The following is a 14,034-nucleotide window of genomic DNA, read 5'->3' on the forward strand; positions in this document are numbered from 1 at the left end:
CGGTTGTGGGTGTAGGTGTTAATCTACTATCTTCTTGGTACATGTGAGGTGTCTTATGTAGAAATAGGTTTTGGGTGTAGGTTTTCATCTTCTATCTTCTTGGTACATGTCACGTATCCTATGTAGAAATAGGTTGTGGGTGTAGGTTTTAATCTACTATCTTCTTGGTACATGTGAGGTGTCTTATGTAGAAATAGGTTTTGGGTGTAGGTTTTCATCTACTATCTTCTTGGTACATGTCACGTATCCTATGTAGAAATAGGTTGTGGGTGTAGGTTTTAATCTACTATCTTCTTGGTACATGTGAGGTGTCTTATGTAGAAATAGGTTTTGGGTGTAGGTTTTCATCTACTATCTTCTTGGTACATGTCACGTATCCTATGTAGAAATAGGTTGTGGGTGTAGGTTTTAATCTACTGTCTTCTTGGTACAATCATATATCCTATGTAGAAATAGGTTATGAGAGTAGCTTTTAATCTTCTGTCTTCTTGGTACATGTCACATATCCTTTGTAGAAATAGGTCATGGGTGTAGGTTTTAATGTACTATTTTCTTGGTACATGTCAGGTATCCTTTTCTGCTGGATAATTCTGCAATTATAGATTTATCCACATGGTCATGATAATCAAACTGTGCAAAATGTAAGATATCTGATTGACACATGCCTTCAATAATTGTCTCATGTTAGCATATTGATATATAAAATGATTAACAGAATAATGGCTCACTGCCATTCAAATCAAACACACTGACTGGACAGCCCAACCAGTGTGACCATTGTAACTGAGCATATACTGATAGAAGAAGGTATGGCCACTAAAGTAAGATTGAGTAGCCAGTCTTTTCTATTGGGATATGCTTAGAGAACAGAGCAAAATACAAGACAAATCAGATGTTCTGGAAACTTAAAGAAACAGAAACATTCCTGATTTTCTATCTATTTCTTCTCTGTGCCTCCTAAAATCTCATCAGACTCTCGTACCTATCAACTGTCCAGATTTTCACAAAATGTCCATAGTTTTGGTCTGTTCCTCATAAAATTATTTTTTTCTGCCAAGACACTGGAGATTGAAGTCATTAAGTAAAGATAGCATTTCAAGTTTGGGCTTCACATTTCTTTCAAAAATACATGCTAACACAAAACTTAGTCCAGGAACATTCTAATTTATAAGATCAATATTTAAAATATGTCCCTATTTTTGGACATTTGCCCCCTCCCCCATTATACTGGGCTTGATCCAGATTGCTTTCATTCTAAAAAAAAAAAAAACCCAGCAGCAACTAGTATAGTCTTTTCTCCGGTGCTTCCCCTGCACTGTAATGATGTACTGTATAAGCGTGGCAACATAACTCCCGTACGCATGTACAGTACATTAGCAAATGCATAAGATTACTATAGTACCATTATACAAAGACAATATTTAAGAAAGGTTAGCAATTTTTTTCTTAAATAATTTCATTGCATAGCAGAAATGACCCCATGACTGTATGTGGATATCATAGGATTAAATGACAGTAACTGTGGGAGTATCCGGTGATATCCACACCCAGTTGTGTGTTATTTCTAAAATGTTTATCTGTTGTCACTGATGTCATTGTGCCATCCTTGAGTGAATTCTATGTGCTGATACCTAAGACACATATATCACTGTCATTTCCATATTGTCCTTTTCTTTTCTCCCAACAGATGGGGATTGTGCATCAAGAGAATGCATCACCTGAAGGGGCAGCATAAAGAGAGGGGTACACTTTGTGTGTGCATGATCTATTTCTCTTGATAGACCTTGATTTTTTAATTGCCTTTCATTGTTTACATTCACAACTGCTTATTCAGTTGCATTTAATAACAGCAAATATTTATGTATACTTCCCACAATGCAACACTACTAATTTTTTCACAGGTTTCTCACTGTTAGATATAACATGCGCTCTGAGCTCATGCAGAGATTTTCCATTTCAGGTTATGCTTTGATGGACATTCTGTATTGCCAGTTTTATTGTCATATTCAATGTGCTAATGCAACCTAAATGAATGCTAGTTATGTACCACTACCACTTAGCATAATATTGTATTAGTACTGTGTATATTTTGTTGATGTGTACTAGCTTTGGATTTGCTACTGATAGTTGAATGCATAACTGCTGGTTTATTCAGTCATGCATTATTAGGTTAGCGGAATGTCTGTATGCTGGTGCTGCATTGGTAATTTCCTTATGTTTGGCTTGTCTTGCCAGTTTTTGAATGGTCCACCATCTCTCATTTTCAGGGATGGGGAAAGAGGCAACTGTGTTGCAGGTGTATTTTGCAGTTACTGCACACAGACATATGAACAGCTGTAGGTAGAGGCAGGTAATGGGAATATGGGGTGCTAGGCAGGGTATTTTACCAGGGGCACTCCCCCAGTTATTCCATAATGGCCTCACTTGACTTGTCTCCAGAATGACCATAATCACTGTTCAAATCTGTCAGTGTCCATACTGTTTTCTTCTTTACTTTTACAATAGTTAAAGATTTGGATTTAATTTAAAAAAAAATATTTAAAATTTTACAGCACAAACATTGATAGCCATTTGCTAAACAAATCATTCTCACATTGAAAACCGACTTAGCATGAGCAATAAAAAACTTCTCATTCCTTGAAACTCACATTCAGTGAATTGAAACTTACATTTTATGAAAATGTATTTGGTCAGAGGTAGATTAAATGCATCATGGTCCCTAAACTGTCTTCAAACCATATTCCCTGCACAAGATTTTAGACCGTTCATAGATGCAATAGTTCTTTCATTCACCTTCCTGATTGTTTTAAGTTGAATTTATTGCTTAATATAGAAACGTTGTTTAATAGAACAATATTTATTAGAACGTTTTAAATTTGTACTTCTGAACATTTTTCCCTGTAAGCATTGAAACAAAAATGGATGAATGAATAAAGTACCCATTTCATTATTTAACCATCATAAAAAAAAAAAAAAAAAAAAATCAAGGACTAGCCCAAATTCTCAGTTCCTCCAAGACCCTGTCTGGTTAAGTGACTCACGCGATATCACACAATGAAGGTGGAAAGATTCATACCCTGCCCCATGACACAGGAAACAGCTTATTAAGAAAGTGGACCTTTAGTTCTCTGTACCAACTGCCAGAGTAACGATTTTTATCTTAATGCAGAAATTCTTTACATGCTGATCTTGAAGAGAAACCTGTATCACAGTAATATGCAGCAGTCACTACATAATGGATACTGAAGCTCAGACTGCTCTGAGTCTTCTCATCATCGCTTCAAATAAAGCAGACTATATGGACTGGCAAATAGCAACCCCTATGCAGTTGCTGGAGGCTGTAAAAAAGCTGCTACAAAACATACTACTACAATGTAACAGATTTGGAATATTTTACAAAAGCCAGACCTATTAATGAATTAGTTCATTCTTTAATGCAGTGATTAATGAAAAACAAGCATCAGCTTTTGTTGAACAACCCACATGCCATACAAATATCAGAAATGTTATTGCAAATAACGTACTGTTTTTCTGGGGGGAGGCATGCATGCAGGATACCTTCATCTCATTTTTCACTTCCTATGTCATCTCTGTCACAAAGCATAGCTATCCCATGTGACATCACGTAGTATAGGTCTGACCAACTTGGATGGCTAATATTGCTGTATTGTAGCAACACGCACCTCCAGAGTCAACAGAGCTGGATTGTGGACAAATAGGTATCACTGACATTTGTATTTCATTTAAAACTTTTTCAAATTGTACAGAGAAACACTGACAGACATTTTTAAACAAAACATTCTAACATTTAAAGCAAATGTGGCATGAGAAAAAGTATACTTCTCTTCCTTGAAACTCACATTTAATGAAAATGCATCTGGCGATCTAAACTGCTAGAGACATGCTGGGATTCATACTCAAATACCATATAGTGAAGTATTAATTAATACCAATGTGAAGGGTACAGAAATTGAAAATTCAGATGTGCAATCCATTTGCTAAGAGCCTGAGACAGCCCACTGGACACAAGTTTCCCTTTTCAGGAGAAGTCCGGGGTTCTTTCTGGTGAAATAATTTGCAGAATCACATGGACGACAAAGGGAATCAAACCATATTATACAGGAAACCCCCTCTGTAGCAGCTCATAGCCTTACTTATCTGCACTAAGTACTAAAAAAATGTTGTAGCCCAAACAGTGCATTTCACAACTGTATGCCTGCAAAAAATAAACTAAGTTAACGATGTATTTGTAGTTAAAATACTAAAATTAAACTCATAGAGATTATGCTGTTCAGTTTAATCACAGCTAAATAAACATGCTGTCAACATCCATAAAAGCTAGGAAATCAAGGATAACATCCAAATAACATTGCATATATTATGTTCCTTTTTACTGTTACCAGTTTCTGCTTTCACACCATAACACCAACTGATCGACATTGACTAACTCTAATCCTTAGTGACTGACAAAAGTTAATGGAAGTCTGGCAGTTGCTGTGGAGAATCAGGCTATTGCCCCCACCACCTAAGGTGCAGTTTGACTATGAGCAATTTCCTTACTAGATTAATACCCCACATGCACACTCGATTCATTTTACCTTTGTTGGTCTTCCACAGTCAGTTTTTTGTTAAACTCTGCTCTGCTCGCTCGTGCCTGACTTTTCACACACTTGAAAGTTCCCTTTGCAATTACAGCTGCCATCTCACTCCATTGCACCTGTTTATCCTGTTTTTGCAATGTCTAGTGATTTTTGGACTAACTTTCTCAATATCCAAAAGTTCAAAACGTGGTATTTTCTGAGAGATTATAATACTTGCGTAATTTCCTTGAAGTCTTTCTCATTGGCTCTGCATCATAAACTCCACAAAAAGCCAATGAAACATTGAATACAGAAGAATTGTTTTTAACTTTTTTTTTTTTTTTTTAAGAGCGTGCTTGACCTTTTAGAACTATATACATTATTCGTATTCTCCACATGTCCCACTGTGATGTAACTCTCCTGTCATGGTATCTGCACATGGGCAACATAGTTGCCTAGTTTGCATACATATTTTGCGCCCTGCTGGCATTGAGAATGTCTGTGCAGTATTTGCTACAGAGGATGGTCTTAATGATCTTAGTCAACTGTATATGCTCCAGGCACATGCATTATCTGGATGTGTGACTAATGTGCTTTAGGCCTCTCTGTCTCAACTATTTAACCTTTCATATGTGTGTTCTGCACATATATTTCAGCATCTGTGCATGTGGGTAATTTAGTCACAGTGAACTATGGCATTGTGTAGGTGCATTTGTTATCCAGAGGGCTGTGTGTGTGACACCATTGCACACACATACGTCATAATATTCACATAGTGTCACAGTCTTACACAGTCTCAGTTTTAATGGTGTACTTCCAACGTCTTGTGCATTATGCACATACGATGCAGTGGATGTACTTCTTGAGTACCTGTTGCACCTGTTTACATTTATCACCACCAAACGGTCTACATAGCATGCCTGTGGTATTTTGTATGGCAACAATTTTGAGCACTCCCCCATCAGTTTTTGTTAATTTGTGATGTATATGTGTATTACTCCATACTGTGGTAGCCTATCGGTGTGCATAACAGACTGCCTTGTTTTCCAGTCATACACTTTAAACTGCCACGCTTGAATGATTTTTGTGGGTGTGCCATCTATTGTCATAGGGGTGCAGTACATATGGGAATCTCATAGTAGTCATTCAGTTTTATGTGTTCCTATGCTGGATGCAGATTTTGTATTGTACATAGCAACCAAAAATACCTCTACACGGACAGCTAGTGCACAGGTCCAAAAACACCCAAAAGTAGAAACAAAAATAGAAACAAAAAAGGACCAGCACTACAGGAGAAGGGACCAGACTTTTATTCAAAAGTCACAAAACAGTCACAGACTGGTTTCGGCCCAAAGACTTTACCAATGTACAAATAGGCTGTAAAGAATAAAGCTTATATAGCATAATATAATTAAGTATCTAGTCATCATAGCCCAATTAAAGACATTCATTCAAACCAGGTAAAAACAAGCCACCTAGTCTGACTATCCATGCTTTTTCTTTCTTATTCAAAATGTTTTTCCAACCTGATTTACAACTTCTATCCCCCCAAACCCTGTCAAGAATAATGAACCTAAATTGGTCAGAGGGGAGTTTTAAAGTGTGTTTATATAACGCTTTATTAGGATTTTTATTTCTAATACTACTAAAGTGTTCAGACATCTGAAACTTAATAAGTCTAGATGTCTGCCCTATATAAAAGGCAGAGCAAGTACATATTACTAAGTAAATTACCCAAGCCATGTTGCAGTTACCAAAAACATTGATATTAAATATATGTGGTTATTTTTTAGATGAAAACTCTTTAGTTTGAACTATATGTTTACAAAATAAACAGTCCGCAAGAAAAACAATCTGCTACTTTATCCCCTTCAATGGTAACTTGTTTGGATGCTGAAATTGGTTGACTACACTTGTAATGGTTGAAATAACCACCCATGGTTTTACCTTTCCTAAAAGAAAAATGACATCTGTACTTCAAAAATGTATTTAGGCATAAATCCAATAGCAAGATATCCCAATGGCTTTGTATAAGATCCATAAATACCCGTGTGTTCCTACCATAACTTATTTATTTATTTATTTATTTCAGTTTGATTACCGGGGGAGTCCACTGGGCCAGAAAGTGCCCATTTTCAGTGGAGGCCTGGGGAGAAAAGCTCCCTAAGCAATATGATACAATAAAGGTTACATAATGTTGAAGGTAAAGTTACAATTATAAAATTCATACAGTAAGAAAAGCAAATGCATAAAAATATACTTCTAAAACACAGCTGAAGATAGTAGAGAGCACAAATTCCAACACATGTGAGAGATGCAACCATATAGCCAAACTGGAGGCTAAGCTCTCTCAACTCAGTACTGGCATAACCAGTCAGGAGGAGAAGGAAACTACACTCACTACAATTCCAGTCTCACATAGACCTACCACGACAGCAAACCAAACACATAATCACACAAAAACATACTCGGAGGCTGTAAATAAAGATCTGCCTAAGCAGCAGAGACCTCCAAAGCAGACACCCAAGCAACCGCTACCCCAAAACAAAACACGTGCAACACATATCTCACAAAGCCAGTGTGCCGAACAGTCACAGCCCTTAAGGCTAAACAACACACCTGATACACTTGTAATAGGTGACTCTATCATCAGGCACACTGACGTCCCGCTCACCAGGCTGAACAAGGAGAAGGTCACGGTGAGCAGCCTGTCTGGCGCTAGGATCCGCCACATAACACAAGCACTCAGGTCACTCCAAGGCAAGTACAAATATGACTCAGTCATTGTCCATGCTGGTGTGAATGACCTGAGACTACATGAAAAGAGACACAGAGGAGCTCTCTGAGCATGTAGCCCAGGCTGCTTTGACCCTGACCTTGAGTAGCATCTTACCCTCACCAAGAATGATGCCACAATATGAAGACAAGATGATCAGTTTCAACAATTGGCTTAAGTATTGGTGTCATTCAAAGGGGATCCAATGCCTGTCAGCTTGGGATGATATGCACGACAAGCTACGATGCTTTGCTAGGGATGGCTTGCACCTGTCACCCCTGGGCTTTCGGATATTGGCAAAGGCTCTTGCTACCCCCATAGTGCCTTTTTTAGGCAAGGCTCAAAAGACAAACCCACCTCCATAGGTATCACAAGGGATAAGAAACTAAGAGTAATGCTACTCAACGCTAGAAGTCTAAACCTCAAGATGCACGACTTCAAACTCTCCTTAGCATGGAGAACATCGATATCTGTGCAGTAACAGAAACCTGGTTCAGGACTCCCGAGAGCACCCCAGCACTACCAGGTTATACCTCATACCTTGCTTTTCGACCCCAAAACTTGGACTGAACCACAAAAGGAGGGGGAGTATCGATATTCATCAAAGATACCCACACCTCCAGGTTGGTGGCAAAGCACGAAGCATCAGAGACTATCCATGTGCAACTAACAGTGGGTAAAACTGCCTTCCAGTTTATAGCCTGCTACAGACCACCCTCCCAAACCCAGTAACCCCACTCGGCCTTCCTGAGAACACTGGAAAATATGAAGGTCTATCCGAACACCATTATATTGGGCGACTTCAACTACCCAAACATAGATTGGGAGCATTACTCTAGCTCCAACACCCTTGCTCAAAGGTTCCTAGAATTCATAAACTCAAATGCTATGGAACAACTTGTTACCACTCCCACAAGAGGGGAAAACATACTGGACCTGATCATCACCAACATGGGGACTCTATGCTCCAGACCAGAAGTGTATCCCTCACTGGTAAGATCAGACCATAAACTGATCTCACTGGATATTCACATCCCGACCCCACCTGCCCAGAAAACCACAGTGAAAAACTTCTCTAAAGCAAATTTCACACTCCTCAAAACCAAGGTGGAATCCTTCAAAGCCCCGGCCTGTGGAAAATCGTCCCAGACCGCAGAATCCTTTATAAATGCATTCTATGAACACCTTCAGGAATGCATGGATCATATCCCAAATAAAACCAAGACCCAATCCTCCAAAGGCAGGCGACCTGTCTGGTGGACCCCAGCCATAAACAAACTATACAATAGAAGGAGGAAGCTACTACATGATAGAGCAAAATCCCAAAAGGGAAGGCATCTCTGATCAGTATTAGCAAAAACTAAGGGCACTCATAAAATCGTCAAAGGCCAGCTTCGAGAGAAAATTGCACAGGACACTAAAGATAATCACAAGGCTTTCTTTAGTTATGTTAGGAACCTGGGTGGGAATTCCCAGATATGCTCAGAATTAGTCCAAAATGACAAAAATACACTGATCCCACAGACATTGCCAACATCCTAGCTGACAGGTTCAGCGCAAACTTCTCCCCTCCCACCAAAGGGCAAATATTTATCCCAGCAGAGTGCTGCCCCCAACATCTCAGATGCTCAGGTGAGCCGCCCTCTCCAAAGCAAAAACACAGCATCAATGGGACCAGGCGGTGTCCCAGGCTCTACATGAACTCCAAGAAGAGCTAAACCCAAACATAAAACTACTGTTCAATCTCAGCCTTACTACAGGATATGTACCCAAAGAGTGGCGTACAGCAACAGTGGTCCCTCTCCACAAAGGTGGTGCCTCAACGGACCCTGGAAACTATCGCCCCATAAGCCTGACTAGCTTGGTCTGCAAAGCTATGGAAAGGATCATCATGGACCTCATAAATAAAGATATTGGGGACCTACAGACACTGGATCCTACCCAGTTTGGCTTTGTTAAGGGCAGATCCTGCCTCTTAAACCTGGTTGACTTCTTTGAAACAGTCACCAAGGCCATTGACGAAGGGAAGGTGGTCCACACAGCCTATCTGGACCTCGCAAAGCCTTGATACAATACCCCACTCAGGCAGTATAGATAAGCTCACCAGCTTAAATATAAACCCCTATATCACTAGATGGGTTGCAAACTGGCTCAAGGACAGAACCCACATGGTTAGAATTGCTGGAGCCATGTCAGACTCCAAACCAGTTACAAGTGGCGTCCCACAAGGCTCAGTCCTGGGACCTCTCTTATTTGGTATATATTTCTCAGAGGTACAGGCCAACACGGAAGGACTGTGGCTGACCAAGTTCGCAGATGACTGCAAACTGGGCCATAATCGACTCTCCAGCCGACGCAAGCATCCTCCAAAAGGGCCTCATAGAAACAGACAACTGATGCCAGAGCCATGGCTTCAAGCTAAATGCCAAAAGTGTATAGTCATCCCCTTTGGCAAAAACAAAGTGCCCACAAATTACCACATAGGTGGTAATCCATTAAGTACAGAAGAAGTCATTAGGGACCTGGGGACCCAAGTTGATAGCAATCTCTCATTTGACAACCACGTGGCCAAAGTGGTTAGAAAAACATTTTATATAGCCCACCTAATCATGAAGGGATTCACATCTAGATTAGGAGAGGTCATCGTGCCTCTTTACTCATCCCTCATCAGGCCCATAATCGAGTACAATGCCCTTTTGGGATGTACCTTACCAAACACCTGCAGCAACTGGAAAGACCCCAAAAGTACCTCACCAAGAGGATCAAAGGGCTCAAACAGATGCCATATGCTGCCCGGTTAAAGAAACTCCAGCTCTACTCAGTGGCATACCGCCTGCTCAGAGGTGACCTGTGCCTGACGATAAGGCCATGTCCAACCCGGAATTAAGGGACATGCTGCACCTGAAAAAATCCAAATCCCATCGAGCTACACGCTCGAGAGACTTGAACCTCAGCACTGAAATAAATAGGACATGCTGGAGGGACAGATTCATGACCCAGAGGCTCCCTTCACTATGGAATAAAATCCCAGTCCAGGTTAGGCAGAGTCCCTCGTTGACTCTCTTCAAGAGAAATCTTGATGAGTGGATGGGAGATCATAGGTTTACCCCGGGTATCACTTCTGTGTCACTGTTAGACAGAGGCACAGTATACTAACCTCGAAAAAGGGCATAGCAAAATTAATTTAAAATGGGTGGCGAAAGCCAAACATACTCTGGCTAGGCTTATAAATGCCCTAGGGCAGATAGCCTAGTATGAACCTATGAACCTATGAACCTATGAACCTAATTTACAGGAGTTTTCATTCAGGGCAGCAGCCCGGGGAGAAAAGCTCCATAAGCAATATGATACAATAAAGGTTACATAATGTTGAAGGTAAAGTTACAATTATAAAATTTATACAGTAAGAAAAGCAAATGCATAAAAAATATACTTTTAAAATAGAGTTAAAGATAGTAGAGAACATAATTTACAAGAGTTTTCATTGAGGGCAGCAGGATTCAACTGTCTATACTACAAGGCTCTGAGGTTACATGTTATTTACAATATTTACATACTTGGAGTCAAGAGAGACATTTCTCAAACAGAGAGTGTAGCTTAGGTTTGTTTTAGGAGAATAGAAAAATATTTGTTTGAGGGAGCATGGAGAAAGGAGTAGAGAGAGCTCAAAGGAGAACATTTCCTAGAATTTATGTAGGGTGAGAGCAGGAACATTTCCATTTAGAAGACAGATAAGAGAAAAGTTTGAACTTGAAGGAGTCAGAGTTTGGTATGGTCCTAAGTAAAGGAGGTAGGGAGTTCCATTTTTTGCCTAGAGAGAAAGAGAGAAGGAGCTGGCCTGCAGGGCATTTGGGTTTGTGGATAGAGATTAAATTTTGGTGTTCAGATCTCAGAGATCTATTTGGGATGTATGGGGGAAGGATGTTTGTTAAGGCTGGTCATTTATCTGGGTAGAATATTAATTTGTGAGCGGAAGTTAGTTGGAGATAATCTAGGTGGTTAGAGAGTTCTAGCCAGTTCAGAGATTGTAGGGAAAGGCAGTGGTGAGTAGAGTTTTTAGATTTAGTTGCAAATTTAGAGATCTTATTATAGCAAGTTTCAAGTTTGGATGTGTTAGAGGAAGACAGGTTAGTTAGTAGAGGGCTCCATATAGTAAAGAAGGTAGAAGGTAGGTAGTTGCTAAGGTGTGCCTGGAGGAATTGGAGAGAAAGCGGTGATTCCTATAAAGCATACCTAACTTTTGGTGGGTTTTCTTTATGTTTTGTTGTATGTGGATATCGAATTTAAGGTGTTCATCTATTGTAATGCCGAGGAGTTTTGCAGAAGGGACCACTTCTATAGCAGAGTTGGTTTGGCTTAGGACTTTGAAGGCATTTTTGTCAAAAGAGAAAGCCCTGGAGGGGGGGAAAGAAGTATTTTAGATTTATTGGAGTTGAGAGAGAGATGGTTTTGGTGCATCCAGTTCTCAGTAGTAGAAAAAGCTATTTGGGTTTTAGTTAGAAGTTCAGGAAGGTTAGAGGCAGTGCAGACTAAGGTGGAGTCGTCAGCGTATTGGATAACTGTTGTGTCAGGAATGACAGAGAGAAGGTTATTTATAAAAATGTTGAAAAGCAAGCGACCAAGGATGGACCCTTGTGGAACGCCGGTGGGAGTTGGTAAGAAGGAGGAGGTAGAGTTCTTCCATCTGACAGCTTGAGATCTGTCAGATAGGTAACTGGAGAACCAGGGAAGGGTATCTTGGGAGAGATGAAGGTTAGACAGATGAAAGAGAAGGTGTTTGTGGGAGATGGTATCGAAAGCTTTAGAGAGATCTAGGAGTACTGTGGATACTAGTAGTCCAGAATCTCGGGCACGATTTACAGTTTCTAAGAAGGATAGTAAGGCAGTAATGGTGCTGTGGCCAGGGCGGAAACCATGTTGGGTGGGTGTTAGGAGATGATTCTGAGTTAAGTAAGGCATAAGTTGGTGGTGGACACATTTTTCTAGAATTTTTGATATTGGTGAAAGTAGGGCAATGGGGTGGAAATTGGAGATATTGGTGTTTTTGCCTCCTTTGTGAAGAGGTAGAATGTAGGCTGAACGCCATAGTTTGGGTACATAAGACTCTTTTAAGGATCTGTTAATTAGAATGGAGATTGGGAGAGCAATACCTTCAGCAGCACATTTGAGGAAGGAGGAAGGTAAATTGTCAGGGGCATTGGAGCATGGCTTTAGTTTGGATAGGAGCCTTTTTATAAAAGTGGTTGAAACAGGTTTGAGCTGGAAATTGAGTGGACAGTTATTAGGAGTGCTAGGTGTTGAGGAAGGGGAATTGGATGGATTATTGTTTGGGAAAGATTTGGTTAGCAAAGCTATGGATTCTGTAAAAAAGTGTTGAATTGAGAGCTTAGTTCCATGTCAGTTATACTAGGGTGAGGACAGGGTTTATTCCTGGACCCTGGATGGAGTAGGGAATTAACTGTTTTCCAGAATCATTTTGGGTTCTTGTTAATGTCGGACTGAAATTTATTGTAGTAGTTTTTTTTGTCTAAGGTGATAAGTTTTTTTACTTGGTTGCTTAGTTGGGTGTATTGGAGCAAGGTAGAAGACATTTTATTTTTCTGGTAAAGCTTCCAGGATTTATCCCTAAGATGCATGTTAAGTTTTGTTTCTTTGGATGGTGTGGATGTAGTGGTGTTGATGTTGGATGGAGTTGGCTGAGCGGTAAATGAATGCTGGGAGATGGTCGCTAAAGGAGTCAGGGCTGGTGCCAGAGAGAATTATTTTGTTGGGGTGAGAGACTAGGATCCAATCAAGGATGGATCCTGGAGGGTGGTTTTTGTTAGGACGAGTGGTGGAGTGGATTACTTGGGAGAAGTTGTAAAGGTTAATGAATAGGGAGGGGGAAGGTGAGTTGATTTTATTCCAATCAATATTAACATCGCCTAGGATGTAGGTTTCATATTTTATTTCAGTTGAGGCCCAGTGAAGAATATCTTCAAGGGTAGAAATGTTATTGCCTGGGGAGATATATAGGGAGATAATGCAGATATTCTTATGTTTATTTAATCATAGTAGACTAGCGGTTAGTTCAGAATTTTTGAATTGTGGAATTGGGATTTGTAGGGGGATTAAGGAAAGATGGTTAGAGTAGATTAGCACAGAGCCTCCATCTTTTTTATTTAATCGGTTGGTTCTGTGAATTTGGAAACCAGGAGGTAAGATTTCAGAGTTGGCAATGTGGGATTTTAGCCAGGTTTCAGAGATAGCTAAGATGTCAGGTTGGTTGTGGTAAATAAAAGCTTGTAAAAGGCTTTGGGCATTGATAGTGAAGAACTTTAGGGTGTTAGGAGAGGAAGCAGAAGTAGAGGAGGGAGGGGGAGAAGGGTCGTGTGAAGTGAGAGAGGTATGGGGAGGGGGGAGTTGTTAGTGGTGTGGCAGGGGCCAGGGTTGGGATGGATATCTCCAGATAAGGCTAGGTCATTGCAGAGGATAACTTTTAGCTTTTTGGGTTTATGTAGTGGGAGACTGCTTGGGGCTAGTTGTAGTATATGAGTGAATGACTTAGTTGTTGTGGAGAAGAGTTTGGGATGGAATAGTTACAGTAGGTTAGGTTGAATTAGAGAGGAAGATATGTTATGAAAGTGGGTGGACTGCAATGGTTGCAGGTGAGAGCTAGGGATAGTTTGTGTGGAAGGA

The sequence above is a fragment of the Protopterus annectens genome, chromosome 2.part1 (genome assembly GCF_019279795.1).
Source record: "Protopterus annectens isolate FY-2018-M chromosome 2.part1, PAN1.0, whole genome shotgun sequence".
NCBI lineage: Eukaryota > Metazoa > Chordata > Ceratodontiformes > Protopteridae > Protopterus > Protopterus annectens.